The sequence below is a fragment of the Arachis ipaensis genome, chromosome B5 (assembly GCF_059453495.1).
Source record: "Arachis ipaensis isolate K30076 ecotype BB chromosome B5, ASM5945349v1, whole genome shotgun sequence".
Taxonomy (NCBI): domain Eukaryota; kingdom Viridiplantae; phylum Streptophyta; class Magnoliopsida; order Fabales; family Fabaceae; genus Arachis; species Arachis ipaensis.
The window spans coordinates 91,956,332-91,963,592 of NC_142440.1; positions in this window are offsets into that span (position 1 = coordinate 91,956,332).

Here is a 7,261-nt window from a genome sequence, read left to right on the forward strand (position 1 = left end):
AAGACATAATACATAAACAGTTAAACATTACTGAGCATTAGCAAGCAGTAAGCAGCACAAATTCTTTGAACACAATAAGCAATGAAGCATAATAAATCAATGAGAGAGAAACCAATATCTCTGAAAAATATCTTCCTAAGAATATATTACTTATATAATCGATTATTAAAATATTTTAAGAGATTATAATAATTTTCACAATTATGTTGAATGTTTCTTTTCGGTTAAAATCTAAAATTAAAAAAAATACAAAACAAGAGAGTATAACAAGAGGGAATACCAGTGAGACAGCAGTAATAGAACTGAGAAGGCAACACAGAGAAAAAATTTATTGTTAACAAAGAATAAATATCAGAAAATTAATAGGGAAGAAGAAGAAAAAGAAGTACCAACAGTAGTTCAAAGGAGAAATTGGAGTGAGAGAAAGCGATGTTGTACCATGGCAACTACGGTGGCATCAACGGTAGAAACTGTAGTGACAACGGTGGCAGAAACTGTAGTGGCAACAGTGGCAGCAACGACAGTATAGAGAGAACATATCTGAAAACACGTTGATAGAAGAGGTGGCTCGATCTAGAAGCTTTCTACCGCAACGGACACGGCAGTGGTAATTGATAAACCCCATTTTTAGGGTTTATCTTGTGTTAAATTTAGAGCATTTTATCAACCTTTCTCACATTTATTCAATGAAATAGCATGGTTTTGTGATTCTTCCTTAATTTGTGCTTAAATTTGAAAACATGCTTTTTAGACCTTAAATTAGCTAATTTTGATTCACCTTTGATTCCACTAGATGCCTTGATGCGTTTGCTAGTGATTTCAGGTTGAAAAGGTTAGGAATGCATCAAAGGAGTGAAGAAGAAAGCATGCAAAGTGGAGAACACATGGAAAAAGCCAAAGATTTGGATGCACCCAAGCGCACGCATGGATCGCAAAAACCTCAGGGACGCGCACGCGTGCTGTATGTGTACGCGTCGGTGCTGGAACGTGATTTTTAAGTGAAAACGTGCCCAGCAAATTCTCAGAGGTTGTGGGCCCAATCTAAACCAACTTTGGTGCCAAAGCACTTAAAAGGACCAAGGATTGAAGGGGGATTCACATCATCATTCACATTAGGAATCATTAAGATTAGTTTTAGTTAGTTTTAGAGAGAGAAGCTCTCACTTCTCTCTAGAATTTGGATTAGGTTTAGGATAATAAGTTTAGATCTAGGTTTAAATTCATGCTCTCATCTACTTCTACCTTTCAATTTGTTGTTTTTACATCTTGTTCTTCTATTCTCTTGTTGTAATTTCTTCTATGTTGCTTCCATACTTTGTTGTTGATCTACTCTTGTTCCTTCTATTTTCTTTTAATTCAATTTGAGGTAATTCATGTCAATAATGTTCCTTTTGATTGTTGTTGTTAATTCTTTGCAATAATTGTTGTTAGATTTCATTCTTGTTGTCAATTTACTATGCTTTCCTTTTGTGCCTTTCAAGTGTTTGTCAAAATGCTTGAGAGGATGTTAGAGTAGAATTTTATGCTCTTGGCTTGGAAAGGTAACTTAGGAATTCTTGAGTTACTAATGTCCAAGTGATTGATAGTTGGTAGCCATTGACTCTAGCTCTCATTAATTCAATTAGTGAATAGCTAGGACTTATGGACTTGGATTGATATAGCTCACTTGACTTTCCTTTGCTTGTTAGAGGATGACTTAGTGGGATTGATCCTTGTAATTATCATATTGTGGTTAGTGATAAGGATAGAGATCCTTGACCACCAAACCTTGCCAAGACCTTTTTGTCATTTGATTTCCTTTATTATATACTTTTCTTGTTCCCTATTCAAAACCCCAAAATATACATGCCCATAGCCAATAACAAGAACACTACCCTGTAATTCCTTTGAGAGACGACCCGAGGTTTAAATACTTCGGTTTATAATTTTAGGGGTTTGTACTTGTGACAAACAATCTTTTGTATGAAAGGATTATTTGTTGGTTTAGAAACTATATTGCAACTAGATTTCATTTGAGAATTCTAAACCGTCAAAAATCTACTCATCAAAATGGCGCCGTTGCCGGGGAGTTGCAATGGTGTTATGTTATTGGTTATTGTACATATGTGAATAGTGTGAATACCTTGATTTTTGGATTGTTTGTTAGTTTTTGCTAGCTTTAGGACTTTGTTTCATTATTTCTTACTAGCTTTTGTTTCTTATTTTCTCTTCTTATTATGAATTCTCACTTTGGCTATGAGCTTGGTTCTAATTGTGTTGTAGGAAATGTGAACTTCAATGAACACATGTATCAAGGATAGAGCCAAAAAAGATGGGAGGAGCCTCAAGGAATTGATCACTCTTATTGGCAACAACCTCCGGATCCTTATAGGTATAATCACCATCCTAATGCATGTCAATTCAATGGCTATGGTAAATCTTTTTGTGACAATCAATTACTACCATCATATGCCTATGAATTTTATCCTCAACATGAACCTCAACCATACTCACAAGCCTTTCCATACCAAGCACCTTCCTATGATCCATATTCATCATATGACCAATCACCCATACCATATCCTTATGACCATTATGAGCAAGAACCTTAAGAACCACCACAACCCTATCATGATTATTACCATGAACCACCTCAATACTCACCATCTTCATACCCTTCTCAAGAAGAACCACCTTCCTACTATGAACCTTTTCTCCAAGATGATGAACCCTCGTATCCACCCCAAGCCCCAATAGATGATTCTCTCACCTTGCTACTTCAAGGACAAGCGGATATGCAAAGGAACACCCTAGAGTTTGTGACTAACTTGACAAAGGTAGTGCACACTTTAGCCTACCAATGCTTGAACACTCAAGGTACTTCCGTGACCACGTGTGAAAGACCAAAAGAAGAGCAAAGCATGAAGAAGAGATTGGAAAATCCGGTGGAGAAGGAGGAGTTGTGTTTTGTGTTGGAACAATTAGAGGAACCTATGATTATTGAAGATAAGAAAGACGTGGTTGGAAATTTAGGAGATGTGGAACCACCATGGGAGTCTCAACCTCCTCCGAAACATATCAAAATTGAGGAATATGAAGAGGTTGATCAAGAGATGGAGTCAATCATCAACGAATTATTATCAAAAGTTGAACCCTCTCCCATTAGGTGTGAAATTGATGTTATTGAAGACAACTCCACACCAAGTGATATTGGTATCCTTGTTGAAGAAGTTGTCAGGTAAGAAGAAATTGAAAGAAGTTGTCAAGAGGTGGAAATAACCAAGGAAGAGCCTAAGGGAGTACACCTCGCATTGTCTAAGTGTGGGGAGGCTTCCCTTCGTAAATCACCATCCAACACAACATTCAAGTGGGTCAAATTCTTTCTCTTAAGCTTCACTTTCTCACTTGAATATGGCTTGACTGAAATGGATGGGCAACTTAGAGCTCTTTGTGCAATCAATGGTAAGAGGGAGTTGTGTAGTGGTCGAAATTTCGGTATTAGACTCATTAAGGTCAAACTTTCAAGGCATAGGGACCGTGATTGGACAAACACTACTTTGTGTGGGCCTAGAAGGATGATTTGCCGCACTAAAGAGAATTCTACGTGTCAACCACCCGGATGGAAGAACCATGATAATCAACTTGAAGACGGGTGTGAAGATAAGATATGGGACCCCGGATCGCCCAAGGAGAATCAACTTCGGGAGTCCCAAGCTTGTGAAGAACTCTATCAAGACTTGGTGCAACTCATGAGAAATCTTGGGGCACAATGGAGAACCAAGCATTAGTGGGAGTTCCAAGAGGAATTCAAGCACAAGCCACCTTGAGAGGAGCTCTCCATAAGTCCAACTTAAGGACAATAAACAAAAGTGCTAGGTGGGAGACACCCCACCATGGTAAAATCTTTCCTTTTTCTCTTTTGTACATATTGGTAGTTAGTTTAATTTCATGTTTTGACTGATTTGTTGAAGTTTATTTGGTAGTTTAGTATGTTAAATAAGGTTTTATGTTGTTTTGGTAGCTGTTCAGAAGTTTGGAATGCTTGGATTGGTGCAAAAATATAGAAAAATTTTGAAAAACAGGACACCAACCCACGCGTACGCACACCTCACGCGAACGCGTGCCCCAAGCATTTTCGCCCAACCACGCGCACGCGCCATCCACGCGTACGCTTGGATACCGGATTTTTTCCTCCCAGCCAAGAACCCAAGAGTTGCGCCTGCACTGTTTTAACGTCATGCCTGAGGCACAACCATCAACCCATGCGTAAGCATGATGGACGCGTGCGCGTCAACTCTCTGGTTTGCCATGCACGCGCACGCGTGAAATACGCGTACGCGTCGCTTCCACTGCACCATTCCCACGCGCATGCGTGCTGTCGTACGCGTGGACACCCTTCCTTCACTACACTTCTTTTCTTCTCCTCTTTCCATTTCTTTCCCTCTCCTTTCTCCTTCCCTTCTCCTACCATCATCCAACACTTCCAAACACCATATATAACCATTCATTTTAGATAGTTAATCGTTTAGTTAGTTTAGTTTTCATTTAAATTTTATTTTTCAATATAAGTGTTGGATTATTGATTTGGTTTGCTATATATTGCTGCTTATTCCTAATTGCATGCTATCTTAGAATAATTTTTTTTAGATATTAATTGTTGGGTTCCTTTATTGAGGTTATAATTTGTTACTTGGTTTTGAATTTTTCATGCTTAATTTTGTGAATACCAAGTACACTAGATTTGCCTTCAAGCACTCTAAATCTTTTTGAATTGCATGTTGTAGCTAGCCACCACGTGGTTTGAATCCTATTCTTTGATTAGGCAATATCTTGACGGATGTTGTGCATTTATCTTAATACATTTTGCTTCTTGATCATATGCATCCATATGTTATATATTTGCTTAAATGCTTTCGTGCTTCTTTATCGCTTGTTTGGTTGTCTTAGCCTACAAGTTTAGAGTATTTCAAGCACACTAGAATGAGTGAAGTGCATGCTTCTTGTGTGTAGATTGTGGCAAGGCTTTTTATGCAAGTGTGCGTGTGTTCTAAACCGTGCAATTTAGGACCCACACACTTATTTTTCATTAATGTCACATTAATTCATACACTTCTTTCTAGTGATTTACCTCATTCCAACAATGTGTTCTTTCTTGCTTTTGCAATTATATTTCTTACTATTCTGCCTTCCATTTTTAGGATAAGTCATTACAAGCTAAAACGGAAGTGGGAGAAAGAACACGCAGCACCAGTTGACCTACCAGCTGAAGGTAGCAACCCGAAGAGTCGCCGTACCCCTTTGCTCATATTTGAGTGCACCGAGGATGGTGCAAACTTTTAAGTGTGGAGAGGTCGTCTGACCGAATCGGCATTTTTTGGTGACAAATTGGGTGACAAATTTCTACTCCCAACACTTTTGCATTTCATTTTAGGTTTTTAGGATTTTTAGTTGCATTCTCTTATTTTTGCATAGATATATATAATAAACTTAGTCAAAATAATGAGATTTTTTTCAAGAAATTTATCTATAGGGCACCACCCCAATTGATTGAAAATTTTTGTGAAACTTGCTTGAATCATACATATTTTGTGAAGCATGTTTTGAGCCAAGAACACAAGCATGTGAGATTTGATCTTAATGATGTGGTTACATCTTATAACCACTTATTTTCCTTCTTGTGTGGAATTGTTCTCCTTCTATGATTGTGATCCTTGATTTGTTTAAGTCTATATATCCATTATTCCTTGTATTCATACACTTATATGATTGAGGCCATTGTTTCATTAGCTCACTTACCCAAATAGCCTACCTTCTACCTTCCATTGTTAGCCAATTTTGAGCCTATACTTAACCCAATTGTTCTTTATTTTAGCACATTACAAGCCTAAAGTGAAAAACAATAAATGTCCCTTGTTTGGATCTTTGATTAGATTAGGCTAGTGAGAGTGTTCATTATTCAAGTTGGGGAGATTTGGGAACATTGGTGGGGATAAAAGGGTGCTTTGTATTTTTTATATTTGGGAATTAGGTACATGCTCATGTATTAATCAAATGTTAGACCTTATGCATTGATGCTCTTGGAAAGAAATAAAAAAATGAGAAAAACAAAAGAAAAAGAAAAAAATATGGAAAAGAAAAGAAAAAAATATAGAAAAAGAAAGAAAAAAAAGAAGAAAAGAAAGAAATAAAAAGGGGACAAAATGCCCCAAAGTAAAGTTCAATAAGAGTCAATTTATAAGTGTTGTGAAATGAAAAGGAAATGCATGAGTATGTGAAAAAAGTGAAGAATGGGTAGTTAGGTTAGAACTTAATTGTATAGGTTATCATAGGTTAGGTGGGAAAGTCTAGGCTAATCAAAGATTCAAATTCTAGTCCACTTAACCATATATGACCCTACCTTGACCCCAGCCCCATTACAACCTTTGAGAAAGTCCTCATGATAATTGTATGCATGCATTGAGTCATTGTTGATTGTTAGATGAAGAACAAATCTTGGAAAACATGATTAGGGGGAAATTGAGTGAATCAACCCCTAAACACTTGAGTGACTAGAGCGGATACACATCCGGTGAGGGTTCGATTGCTCAATTATATGTTTTCACCCTAATCATCCTTATTCATGCAAGTTTGTAAACCTTTTGATAACTCAATACAATTGTGGGTTGGATTTGATTCCTATTGCTTTAGCCCTTATGCTTACATATGTTCTCTTAGAAGTTGATTTATTTTGACCAAGCATATGCATTCATAATAGGTAGTTGCGTTTAGGTAGTTTGCATATAGTCTAGTTCCATTGAATAAATGTCATACCCCTTACTTCATTCTTGGTATAGCATGAGGACATGCTATGGTTTAAGTGTGGGGAGGTTGATAAACCCCATTTTTAGGGTTTATCTTGTATTGAATTTAGAGTATTTTATCAACCTTTTCTCACATTTATTCAATAAAATAGCATGATTTTGTGATTCTTCCTTAATTTATGCTTAAATGTGAAAACATATTTTTTAGACCTTAAATTAGCTAATTTTGATTCACCTTTGATTCCACTAGATGCCTTGATGTGTTTGCTAGTGATTTCAGGTTGAAAAGGCTAGGAATGGATCAAAGGAGTGAAGAGAAAAGCATGCAAAGTGGAGAACATATGAAAAAAGCCAAAGATTTAGATGCACCCATCCACACGCACGCACACTGGACGCGTACGCGTCGGTGCTGGCACGTGATTTTTAAGTAAAAACGTGCCCAGCAAATTCTCAGAGGCTGTGGGGCCCAATCTAAACCAACT